The sequence below is a fragment of the Phaenicophaeus curvirostris genome, chromosome 19 (genome assembly GCF_032191515.1).
Source record: "Phaenicophaeus curvirostris isolate KB17595 chromosome 19, BPBGC_Pcur_1.0, whole genome shotgun sequence".
Lineage (NCBI taxonomy): Eukaryota > Metazoa > Chordata > Aves > Cuculiformes > Cuculidae > Phaenicophaeus > Phaenicophaeus curvirostris.
In genome coordinates this window covers 13,251,792-13,265,196 of record NC_091410.1, presented here as the reverse complement: position 1 = coordinate 13,265,196, position 13,405 = coordinate 13,251,792, and positions in this window count along the sequence as shown.

Genomic DNA, 13,405 nt, shown 5'->3' with positions numbered 1-13,405 from the left:
CCTTTACATACTTAAATCTTAATCAAGAACAGTAGAAGGATTGTCAGGGCGGGTAGGATAATTTTTCAGTTGAAGATTTTGCTGTTAACAACATTTCAGTCTTCAAAAAGCTTTTTAAACAAATCCAACCAAAACAAATAAACCATCAAACCCAAACGAAATTGTGCTCCATTTAGCCAGTATCTCTGTTTTTCTATCAGATTACCACAAAGGAGGCGATTTTCAATGTACTTATTTACTTCTACTCCACTGGAAAGCCCCGAGAAGTAAAAGAAACTCTCCAGTCTTGGAATCCAGCCCTGAAACTGTGCTGCCTACCAACTGCTGAGGTCCTCGTTTAGGGCTGGATGCTTTCCCAGCCTTGGTGAACTCATGCAGGAAGTCCAAAACAAACTTAGTGATTCAAGTATAGGAAAACAAAAATCAAACCTCAAATCCTCAAGAGGAACTAGAGTAAATTTCAGTTTCTAATTACCGCTACGCTAATGAAGGCAGTACTAAACCTGAATTTCTGAAATGTCAGTTAATAGCAAGAAGAGAATGTCTTAAGGTAGGAAGAAATTTGTTACTGGGAGGGTGGCAAAGCCCTGGTGCAGGTTGCCCAGAGCAGGGGTGGCTGCCCCATCCCTGGAGGGGTTCAAGGCCAGGCTGGATGGAGCCCCTGATCCATGGGAGGTGTCCCTGCCCATGGCAGGGGTGGGACTGGATGGGCTTTGAGGTCCATTCCCACCCAAACCATTCCATGATTCTGCGTCCTTGAAAACACACATATAAGTCTGTGTATGTTTTGTTCTGGGTCTATGTTCTAACCCAAACTCCACAGGTATTGAAGTCTGGCTCTGCAGCAGAGATGTGTGTTGTAATCCACGTTTGAGAGAAATAGATTCATAGCCCTCATTAAATGATACATCAGGCTGTGCTCATGAGTGAGGCTTAGCTGGCTTTTTGGGAACAACAAACCATGGAAATTCAGGGAGACAAAATATCTTTTTTAATGAACATCAATGGGTACTGATGGATGCGGAAAGATTCTGTGCGTCCGCTGTGCGGGGAGGGCAGTTTCTCAACAGCAGTTGCTCTCGTGGCATTGAGTCATTTGCAAACAGCATCAGAGAAAGGGGAGTGAAGGAAAGAGGAAGAGCAATCCAAACTATGTATTTGCGTGTAATGGGAATAATCATTTTCTTTATAGTCCATTTAAATTTTCATTATACCCAAGTCATTTCTCTCAGGTGTGGATTACTCAGGTATGCGTATTTACAGGCAGCTCTGCCACAAGAAAGGGAATCATTTCTATGGAAATTAAAACCAGATCTCCTATCCAGGATTAAAGCAGGAAGACATTTTTATTTTAAAGACTGCTACAGAAATTATCCTTATTTAAGGCTGTATTGCCAACCTTTTATGTTAATTACATTTTTGGGGTGACAACGCTATGAAAAGGAGTTGTATTTTGAAAAGAGATTGCTATAAAGTATTTGATTAATTATCAGAATTTACTCTCTGATAATAAAAATTAATCCCTGCCTTTGTCTTCCACCCTTTGATAACTACTTTCTGGGGTTTTTGTACATGTTGTCTGAGTTTTTTCTTTATATTCCCTCTGTAAAGTGATTTGAAAGCAATGCAAGGCTGATAATTTTGTTGGTTTTGAAATCGTTTAATGAAGAGTTTATTTTCAACCTAGCATGGAGCTGGGAGACAGCAGGGAGCTGGAAGAGCCAGCAAATTCACCTGTTTCTGCTGAAATTTAGGCTTGAGTGAGAGGAAGAAGGAAATTTTAAGAACTTAGAAAAATATAGGAAGCTGTGCTTACTGCTGCCTTTGGAGTTCTACAACAAAGAGGAAGTGTTGAGTTTTCTTCATTGTGGACCTTTAGTTTGAAAATATGATTTGCTAAGAAACCCAAAGGTGGTTTCCCCCACCTGAGATCCAGTCCTGTATCTCACTGCAAAGGCCACCAGTAAATTCCAGAACTCCCATGGCATTCTTTGCTTTGAAATCCCTGCTGCCGGATAACCTGCTTGTCACTGGGTGATGGTGGGAATGTTCTCCAACAGAGGCTGTTGGTTACAGTATGATTTCTGGTGGCCACGTATGGTAGAGCCTCAGGTTCTGGACCTAGTGCAAAGCTTAAGCATAGCAGGTGCTGGATAATCATCTCCTGTTACCAAGAGCTTCAGGCTTGAGAAGCTGCACATGCTGTTCTGGTGCTTCAAGAGATTATAAGGATTGTATATGTACAAAAATATACATTGTAAGAAAAAGCAGCAGGCAGAGTAGAAAAACAGTTCTCATTTATCAGCGTGATGTCTTGCTCTGAATCAGTATTGTCTGCTGCACCCCAAAGCATTAGAGATCTCGCATTTCTGATCCTCAGAAGCTTTCCAGGTGGGCACTGCTGTGCCTTCTAGTATGTTGTCTTAATCCTTAAAGTCAGGTTTTAAGCTTAAGATGAATGTCAATTGCAGTCGTTGCCTTAGGTCGGCTTTGCCAGATCTTTTCAGGGCAGAAGGCAGTTCACTCTGCTAACAGCCGATCTCCTGGTAAGGAAAACTTGTAAGTGCTTGCCTACATAAAACAAACAGGATGTATTACTCTGGATTTGTACGTTAAGCAGTAAATATTGGGGTCTATGCCATAAAATTAGTTGAGAATGCCAAGCAAATTCCTTTTATCGTTAATCCTGTGGTGTGTTGTGTGCATCCTTGTGTCCTGCAGAACAGCTTGCACTGCGCTATCAGGCATCTCAGCTGAGAATTCACTGTGGAGCAGAGAGCAAGAATTAGCACTATGGTCTTTTTCATGTGCAGAGCACTATGTTTACAATCTTGGTTCCTCCTTACATTGTTGGCTGGTCTGATATAGGTCTGGACGCGTTGCACTAACAGGTGCCGTGCACTTGCATCTCCTCCTGCAAGCAGCGTGCCATGGTTTGACTGTTTTCCTCTCCACGCCAACCTGAACAGCTGAGCTGGCAGTGTGGTTAACAACCTACATCAGGCTTGAAGCAAGTGGGGAGGAGAATGCAATTCCTTCTCCTCCCTGTTCCAGATCCTCAATGGCAATAAAACCACAAAATACAGATAGGAAGGAGGGCAGGTGGTAGAATCGAGTCTCGGTTTCCTCTTCTCTTTGGGATCTGCTAGGGTGGTAACGCAAACTCTTGAACTCTGCTGGGCTGCTGTCTTCAGCCAGATTGAATTAACGGCACAGGAAGGTAAATGAGGAGAAAGTAAACCTTAGACTGCCACCATTTCCATGCTGCCTTGGCTGGAAAGGTCGGACCATCTACCATAAGCTTAACTTTCACTCCAGACTTGCAGGCTGCAATAGTTCCAAGTATAGATGGGGCGGGTAGTTTGCTGTCCTGGCTGCTTATGTCAATCACCTTGGCCAGAAGAGCTTGGGTTGTGAACGTCCTCTTGGCAAAAAGCCTCTTTGGAAACAATGCAGTCTCTTAAAGCCACTTTATTTTCAGTGAAGACTAATTTGAGAGGTCAGATTGGGAGGATCTTTGGAATCGGGTCGCTCAAAAAGTTTTTGTTTTTCTGAATGTTTCCTTATGTTTCTTTCTGTGCAAGTTTATATTGTTAAACAAATCAGTCCTAATTTGCGTATTTGTTGTCCAAGTCAGTAGCGCTGTAAAGACAGCGTAGAACTGGCCTTCCCCACATTCTTCAAAAAGCTGCAGTGTACTCAAAAAAAACCCCATGAATAGATACAGGTTAATGACAGATGCCTGAAATAGTCCTGGTTTTCAAAATGGTAGAAACTTTAATTAAACACTGTGAAAATTGCTGGATGCAGCATGCAGGTAGAGGCGTGTGCCAGGCACCTGCTTTCCAAATAGAGTTTGGAGATTGCGATTGAAGATATTGATGTAGAATAGCTGTGCGGTGGCCTTTCTGCTTAACTTGTTGACGCAATGTATTGAGAAATCAGCAGTGATGGCCAGAGCAAGGTTTCTTTTCTGGCAGGCTTTAGATAAAAAGCTAGTTTCTCCATTATCATCTATTTGTAACTCCCTTCCAAGACTAAATTTTTATCAAGGTTTCTTGTTGCTGCCTCCAACGGAAGCACTTGTTTGGTTACAAAACTCTGTTCCTATCTTTAGGCAGCTGTGAGGAGTGAGGAAATACATGTGATGGAACATGCACATGTTTAGTGGGAGTGCTCATACAAGAGCTTGAAAATAGGTTTTTGGTTCCTCTCTCTGCAGAAATACATTTACAAAAGCCTCCCTGAGCTGTTTTCAAATGTTGACCTTGTAAAGTAACTTTCTATTTCAAATGACTTTTCTCTGGCAAGTGTGGTGCGAGAGAGAGAGAGGAAGAAAATTTATGGGGCATGGAGAATGTTAAAAATAAAATAATTTCAGTTTTCTGCTCTTTCTTTTATGAGTTTTCAAGTTAGAACTTTTCCCAGTAAAATGGTTTATTTGAAATATTTTTGCTCTGGAAAACAAATGATTAGCAAATTATTCCTGGTCAACTTTAAATCTGAGTATAACTTTTTTTTGGAAACAAATTTGTTGAAATGTTTAATTGATCTTGTTGAGTCAATTGCAATGAAATTAAAAAGGGGAAAAAATGGAAGGACTTAGACTGTTCTCAAACTGATTAAGATGTTTCAGAGAATCACCACTTACACTGGCCTTTCCTTGCTTCTGTGTCCTGTGTCCAACAATTGTGTAGCTGTAGAAATCAATCACAAAGCAGCTTCACTTGAGATACTTCTGGCTGCCTTTGAAGCTTAACTCCATGGTACAATAGGCTAAAGCTTTCTCTAATTTAGGAAAAAATGCTTGTATTCCATCTCTGCTCCTGCTGCCCTAAACCACCTAGCCTAGGCAGCAGCAGCAGCCTCCCTGGCAGAGCAGAGCTCAGTCTCTGGCAATTCACCCTCCTTATCGGTGCTCCGACCTCCCCCCACACTTATCCCGTTTACTTTTTAAATTATCAGTTTAATCAGGCACACGTACTGTACAGAAATGGGTGTGTGAATCTCTAAATATAGGAGAGAGGGAACTTGAGATGTTTTATCTTTCATTAGCTAATAACAGCGTTAATGACCTCAGCAGCACAGGATGTCTTTTGCAAAATTAATAACCACATGAGGGTTAATGGTCCAAGGCAATGAACTCTTTCAGACAATCATTAATCTACCTTGATGATTATCGCTTCATTACTGAACACTGAAACCTCCTTGGTGTACCAGTGAATGCCTGATTTCAGCCCTCCCTACTGATGTTCATAATGTGCCCTCTTATCTTTCTTCTGGGCATGCAGGAGAACAGGAGTAAAGCTCCAAGATGCAAATGAAGGTAACAAGTGTGAGAGCTACAAAGCTCATTAGAATATGGGTTTGGAGAACATGTCTCCCAAATGATTTTCTACCTATGTATTAAATAGAGCTTTAAGGAGTATTTTTTTGCTTATGTTTTTAAGTAGCTGTAGTCTGGGAAACAATACCATGGCTCATGAAGCAAAGACTTTTGGAGACGGTTCTGTATGCACTGTTTAATTGGTTGGTCTGTGTATTTACATAGTGCCCATTAGTCAAGTCCTTGAATAGCATCCGGCAACTCAGAGCAGCAAACATTTTTAGAAGAACAGAACAGTGAAAGCACATTGTCTTGCTGACTGTGGAATCTAGGAACTTGCACAATCCCACACCCAGCCTCTCTTCTTCCTTGTCAGCCTATGACAGCTGTGCACATTAACCTTCAGAACCCATTTTTTTTTTTTTCTGCTTTATCATCTCTGCTGCCAGGATTAGTTTTAGATGGGTAGTGATTAATATAGAGAGGGTGCTGCATAACCAGCTCAAATTTGGCTAGGTAATTAGGACCTTTAGCTACTAGTTCCAAGTCAGGAACAGCTGCAGCTCATTTGGATTTTGTAGCAGCGTGGCCCTGTTACAGAGCAAAGAGACATGGAATATGTTTTTGAGATTTCTCTGCCTTAGTGGGCTAGAAAATATGAACTGTTTATGCTTCTCTTGCTTTGTTTTCTGTTTTCCTTTGTGGAATGTGGGAAGTGTAGCTAAGTATTATTGATGTAAAGGATCTGTAATTATCAACCGCTATGATTGAGGGTGGTTTATTAGAGATGGGAGAGCTCTGTAAAGCTCCCCAGGAGCAGTCTGATACTACACAAGTGTAGCCTGCCAACGTGAGGGGAGCTAAACAAAACACTAAAGCGTCTGTATCTCAGACATAAACTGGAGACTGGGAAATTGTAGTTGTGAAAATTCATAACCTCAGTCTGTAAGGTGTCTTCCCTGTGCTCTTTGATAGATGGAGGCAACAGGAACCTTCTCACCAAGTCTTCATCCCCACAGCTTGTCTGAGCTTTACAAATGATTTCCTGATAATAGCAGAGAAAGTGAAGTGTGCCAGGAATTGTAGTAATGACAGCAGTAACGGCTATTCCGTTCTGCACATGGCTTTGTAGTTTTGGCAGTTCTTGTGGTCTTGTTTTTTGTGTTTTCTGATACACTCTGGCCTCCTGGATCTCCACTGACTCACTCTTCTGTATCCCGATGTGATCTATTGATCATGAGCCTAACAGGTGGTCAACAGCAGATTTGATGGGAAGTTTCCTCTGCTGTGCTCTCTGGCGAGTACTCGCTATGTGCCTGGCAATTACAAAATCTCATTCCATTACACGACTAATTTACAGGGAGTGAAACTATAAACAAGGTGATTACTGAATGTAATTTATGGTCCATGTAATTATATAGCTGTCAAAGCAATGGATGCAGTTGAATTGGTTTCTGGGTTTGGTGGGGTTTTGTTTTGTGTTGGTTTTTTTAACAGGCTAGGTCTGTGCTTTTTTCCTGGTCTTCTGAGTTTGTCGATTGTCCACAGTCGAAAATATCTTTTCCATTGCAAGATCACCAACCTTCAGTCCAATAACGTAGTTGTAGCCGCTTATAATTAACTGCAGAATGGATGGGAAATTTTGCCTGTTGGTCTTGAAAGCCCCTCAGGTAAAAGAAAGTAGTGTTTATTTTTTGTCTACTGGTCGATGAAGAGGAGAACTTCAATTCTCTGAAAAATAGCCAGGCTTCTACTGTGGTAAATAAATTCTAAAAAAAGGACTTGTCATAACTGTTGCTTTTATAAAAGATACTTTGTGCACAAGCTGGTAGGAAATACAGCCATGTATAATGCAAAGAGTAAATCAAAATGAAAACAGTGAACATCTGCTTTGATAGGATTATTGATAGTGTATATATAATTTTATGATGGATTAAGCAACAAATTTGTAGAGACCTACATGGAATTGCTCTTCCATAAACATTCAACTGGTGGACAAAGGTCATAATATAAATGCATCTCTTCTGTCTGAAAACTCCCAAGTATGCTTTTGCAATGTTTCTCTATCGTTGTTCTACCACATTGACAACACAATTCTGCTTTAATTTTGGGCTAATTGTTGATGATTGTGCTATATCATGGGAGGAAATAAGAACTTTGTGGCCATGCCTTATGCTTTTTTGGTCTTTTTTTGGTTCACCTCTTATTTAACTTATTAATACTATGTTGAATCGACTTTGGGGGCTGTGACTGTGTAAGTATAAAAAAATAAACCAAGGTTTCAACAAAAACACCTACCAGCCACCTCCTCACGTAAATGCGTTTTTATGTTCCGTTCTGAGTGTGCTGAAATAGCTCCCTCTGACATTCAGGAAAACTGAACCCTTGTAGGCTTCCTTCCCTAGCTGTCACGCTCATCTTGTATGAGAATTATTTTTTATTGTGTTGAACTCCAATTGATTGATTTGGCTTGGACCGAACTCTGATTTATTCATCAGGCTTGGGCTGTTCTCCGCTACTGGGAAGATTTCTGCCTCCTGCTGGGCTTTGTCCATGAAGTGTGTACTAGCAGTGCGGGTTTTCTCCCTGGAGTGCAGTGGTAGCACATGTCTGTAAACCCCGATACCAACACAGAATTAACAGGGTGGGCCTTTAAAAAAATCCACTAAACACAAAAAACTGCACAGGTAGGCAGGTGAAGCCTCTTTAGAGCTTGTAGTTTGTTTACAGCTGTGTCAATGTTTAGGCTATACGACCTTGATTTGGCTATCAAAACTGACTTAGTGTTTGCTTATTAACATCCCACCTCTGACCTCATGTGTCTTACCTTCCATCCTACCTGCTTAGAGGACATTAAATACTGACTTAAGGAAATGCTGTAGTGGGGAGTTTTTAAATTAGATTCTGAAACAATCAACGTTTTAAGGAACCGCGTTCTAGTGTACTTAGCTTCAGTGACTTTCTCTTACAACAGAAAGATCACACTCCAATTTCCTTCTTATTCTCCTTCCTCCCTCCTTTTCCTAACATTAATACTATCTACTAGTGATTGAAGTTTTATTGACAAAGGCTTTTGATGTGTTGCTTTATCTGATGAGAAAGATAGCAGAAGGTTAAACAAAACAGACTTGCCTGCTTAGTGTGTTCTGCCAAACAACCACAGAATAAAGGAACAATGTGTTAAGTGTTTTGAGCGTGGAATTACATTTGCAACGTCATCTGAATACTAGTGTCCAAATCTGAGCCAGCAGTCACCTCAGAGCGTGCTGCGTGCCCCAGTTTTCATCAATAAAATTGGAGGGCCATCAGTCACAGGGAAGAGTTGAACCTGTATTTGGGTGCTCTAGGAAATGAAGAAATGTATAAAGTGGAATTAGATGGTGTTACTGTTAAATCAGTTTAAGTGGTTGGTATGAACTGCAAGGATTAAACTGCTCATTTTTTGTTTAATTCCTTTGACAGTAGTCGAACCCATTTGGCTGCAGACTGTCTGTGTCTCTTGTTCCGCAGTCTGTTACACAGGATCTCTTATTTCTTATTTATTTCAATATGATGGTCTACTTTTCAAAATATTTCAGATTCAAATCTGTTAATCATGCGAGTAATCCTCTTAGCTGGCTGAATGAAGAACACTTACATGAGTAAAAGCAAAAAATAATAGCTGTTCTGGCTTTTCTCCCAGTCTAGACGTTGTTACAGCGAATCTTCTGGAATTGAGCACTTAGCAGAACAGAAATGTGAGTTCCAGGAGGAACTGGTTGAGATTTTAGTTTTCTATGTAAGAAATAAGCTTGCAATTTTTTCTTGATATTTTTTTTTTTTGAAACCCTGCACTCCGCTTTCTCTTTACGTTACCAATTTGATGTGACTTCTTGAGGCAGCAGCAAAGGTCTGCTGGGTCAAAGGAGTGAGAACAGCCTGAAATTATCAAGAACGCAAATAGTCAGCCCCCTGCTTTGAAAGGAAGAAGTCGCTGTGGCAAGGTAGTTAGCAGTTGCTGCCTAGTGCAAGTATTTGCTGCCATCTCCTCCTTCTTACTGTAAAAAAATGAGCTGCTGCTGACTTGGCTTTTGCTGATGCTGAATATCCTTCGTGGGAATAAAAAAGCATGAATAACTGAATAAACTGAATCTGAACAAAAGGTCTAAATACCTTCTGGCCTTAGAATCAATGAATTGTTGAAGCACAATTTTGTCTCCTAAACATATGGATTCAAAGATTATTGTTTCAGATACTGCAGTGAGCTTTTTCTCTACTAAATAAACAGACTTTTTCAGACTCTCATTTTAATAGTGCTAGAAAAGGTATCGTTAATAAACTGATGCAGGTAGAATGGAACAGAAGCATAATTTACTCTAAGAAATGATGAGTTGGAAGTCAATAAAGTGAGATGATATAAAGTCAAATCCAAAATCTATGGCTAAAGACATCTAGGCTTTTCCTAGCTTGTCTCATTTTTCACATCGATAGTTGTCAAATAAATAGGAAAGGAGAATATGATCCAAAGTCTGCTAAAGTTGTTGGACCAGCTCTTGGAGATGGCTGTGTCCAAGTTGAAGTTGGTCTACATAGAGATCACAGCGCATGGACAGCAGCAAGCACGCCAGTCTGTCCTTCTGAGCTGTCTCATTCTTGGTACGTATTCACACACATAAAGGTTTTGTGGTGAGTTTTTTTGGTTTGCAGGAAATATTGATTGTGCTAAACAAAATCAGATATTCTCTAGTGCAACGGTAAAATTGTGTACATGATGTTCTTCAGTGAATAAAAATCTCATGCTATCACAGAGAAGAAAAATCAATCGCGAGCCTATTTTCCTTCAATGAAACCCACATTATCGATGTAAAAAATGAGTGTGATGGTCTATGTGTTGGAGTAGGTTAGACTGGGAGATCTTTTTGGCTTAAAAAATGCATCAGTTATTTAAATAAAAAGTCTCTGCCCATAAAAATTAAATAGTATAAAATAGTTCATAGCTATAGATGGGGACTGTAAGTTACTGGCTGGCTACAGCAGGCTCACAAAAACACTGAGAGAAGGAGACTCTCGTGGCCTGTGGGTTTTCTGGGGGATTTTTTCTTGCTTGGTTGTCGATTCCAGGCTATTATCTTGGATGATGATATCTGGAGTTTCACTGCTTGAATATCTAAAAGGCACGTTTAAATTACTTTAGGAAAATTACTAAGACAATTATAGGATTGTAATATAAAGTACCATAATTACACTTTAATGCTTCTTATTGATTGTTGAGCTTTGCACTTCTCCAGAGCAGAAAATAGTGAACCTGTGTTTTCTTTGCCCACGCAGAAAGTTAACGCTTTAGTATCCATTTCACAAGGATAGTTTTTCAAAACTTAGCAAGTTAGAACTTTCAAGATGAAAAATACATCCTCTATGTGTATGGATACACACATGCACTTTGTGTCAGCATCTCTTTTCTTTCGGGTGCTTTCTCCATCTCTGAGTGGTGCAGGGCAGTGCTGCTCAGAGGGCCAGGAGGGTTTATATGCGCCCTTGAGAGGCACAAAGAATCATAGAATCACCAGGTTGGAAAAGACCCATCAGATCATTGAGTCCAACCGTAAGCCGGCAGGCTGGGAGGGATGAGATGATGTGGTGGTGATGATGTGGTGGTGATGCTCATGCTTTGTGTGGCTAGAACAAGGCACGGTGTTACCTGCCGAAGTTTACCAGGAGGTGGAAAGAAGCCATGCTTTTTATTGAAGGAGTAATTGCTTGGGGTTTCTAAACACCAGCTGGATCAGCTCTTTGGAGGTGCAGACAAAAGGCAGTTCCAGGATAGCTCTTTATAGCCCAACAAGGGAAATTCAAAGAAGCTGCTTCTTCTACAAAGAGCACAGGTGAAAAGTGTGTGTCCTTTCTGCCTTAGTTTTACAGTCTGAGAATGAAGTATCTCTTGCATCTATTTCAATGACTTTCTGGATGACGTTATCTCACTGTGATAATAAAGAGAGAGAAGCATGGGCTGTCACTGCAAAATCTCCTTAGCATTTCTGTGTTTTGATAACACAGGATATACCTGTATCCTCCCCAAGCCGCTGCTTTAGAGCATGCGATTCCAAGTCAGGATGAGGTATGGCATTGCCCCCCGATCCTGCGTATGGGAATCTTATTCCCTTTACTCCCACTATTGGGAAAAGTTGAGTTATCTCATAATGCTCCCCCAGATCTCTCATCATCTCCTCGCTGGTATCCTTTCTGCTGCCATCTTCTCTTCACTGTGATAGCAAATTTGGCCAATTTTAATGCTCTTTGTTTAGAGTAATCTGTATGCTGAAAGTTTTTGCAAATGTCTTGGCCTTGTTGTTAATTTATTATCATTTTTCTCTATGAAATTATGAGAAATATGGGAAAAAGTCTATTAGGCCCTTCATGACAGGCATAAACAAAGTTTCAAGATTTGCATTCGCACGCCTTCCCTTCTCTTTATGAACTCGGTTATTTCCTACCAGCTGCCTCTGGGCCTCGGGAGACTCATATGACATTTGGATTAAGCTCTGCAATAACAGTATTGATTGAAGTGTCTTACCGGTCAAAGAAGCAAAGCTGTCCTGTTCTGTAAATACTACATCATCGTGTTATTAGTATCTTACATTTTAAACTATTCTGATGTAAAGTGGATTTGTCTTTGACTTGCATATTAGACACGCAGAGTCATTTCTCTCCCTGAGCATGGCCTGCCAGATGCACGTTCCTCTGTGCCGTGTTCGCTTTTCCTGCAGAGCTAGCTATGAGCCTGCTGCCATCTCATGGCAGGCCACAGTTTAATTAGGAATGACAAACAGTACAGGGGCAAATTAGTATTATTATGTAAATTTGACCTGCGCAAAGATAAGTAAAAAAAAATAATTCAACTTGTGTTTTTAAACTAAGAACATTCTCTGATTTCCACATAACGGATAATGAGACTGTAAGCGGCGGACCAGTTGTGGCTGAACCTGCTGTGTATCCTTCTACATGTACAGTTTTTCGTGCTTTTAGAAAAATAAAGGACCTTGACTACACAGTATTAATATTAAAGATGTCTGGGATATTGCAGCAAATCCCACTGAACATTGCTATCAGCACAATTCATTCTTCAGGAGAATATATTTCTCTGCGTTCAGCAGCAGGTATTAGTATACACGATAGAGAAAAACATAATTAAATCTCTTAAGGTGACTTGTTACAGAACACAAATATCTGAATACTTGATGGAAAAAGAAAACATTTCTCTTCTGAGGGTAGAAAACTCTGTCTTTCAGTTCTTGTTTAAGAATTCTCAGTCTGCGAGTCTGTTCAGCCGTCTGACGTTTTGGTGTTCAGCTGGGATTTCTGTTCTGCACCCAACTCTGTCATATCTAGCTGCCAGCATGATAGATGTGTTACCTCTTAAAAATGAGGTCCCTTCAAGTCTTCAGTTATCATCAAGGCTATTTTGGCACAGGACCCTAGGGGAAAAGAAAATATCTTCATAGTCTGTGTTTTGCTTTTGAGATCTCTATTTCAAGACAGTGGTTTGGCCAATATGGTCTTAACATCACTGTTGAGAAGACCTGAAATCTGGGGCATCACTCAAAAGGACCATCTAACTCGGTGTCCTGCTTCCAGCAGCAGCTGTCGGTGAAATAGATGAACTGGTTGCAGCCCTAGGAAGTGTCTACCAGCTCCCTTGTGTTTTCAGGGTGTGATGGCACTTTAGAGTCTCACAGGAACTCTTTCTACTTTTTCCATTTTACATTTGTGGGACTTGGATCTCACAGATTGTAAAATCTTGACCACTAATTTGGCTTGTCTGTACTGCATATCTGCTCACCAGGGAAAGGAGAAAAGGATGACTGGGGTTTCAAAGTGATCACGTTTATAAATGTGTATGGTGAACCGCTCATCTGAGCTTCCACTTAAGAGATAATGGATGGAGCTGTGCAATAGCTAAAGTTACATAAACTAGCAGCTGAGAAACCTTCTTGGCCTTCTTGCAATTTAAAGTCTTGATGCGTTCACGAGCTTATGTTTCTGAGGCAGAAAATAATTTCTCATGCAGTCTTCCAGTGCAACGTTTTGCCCTTCTTTTTAACA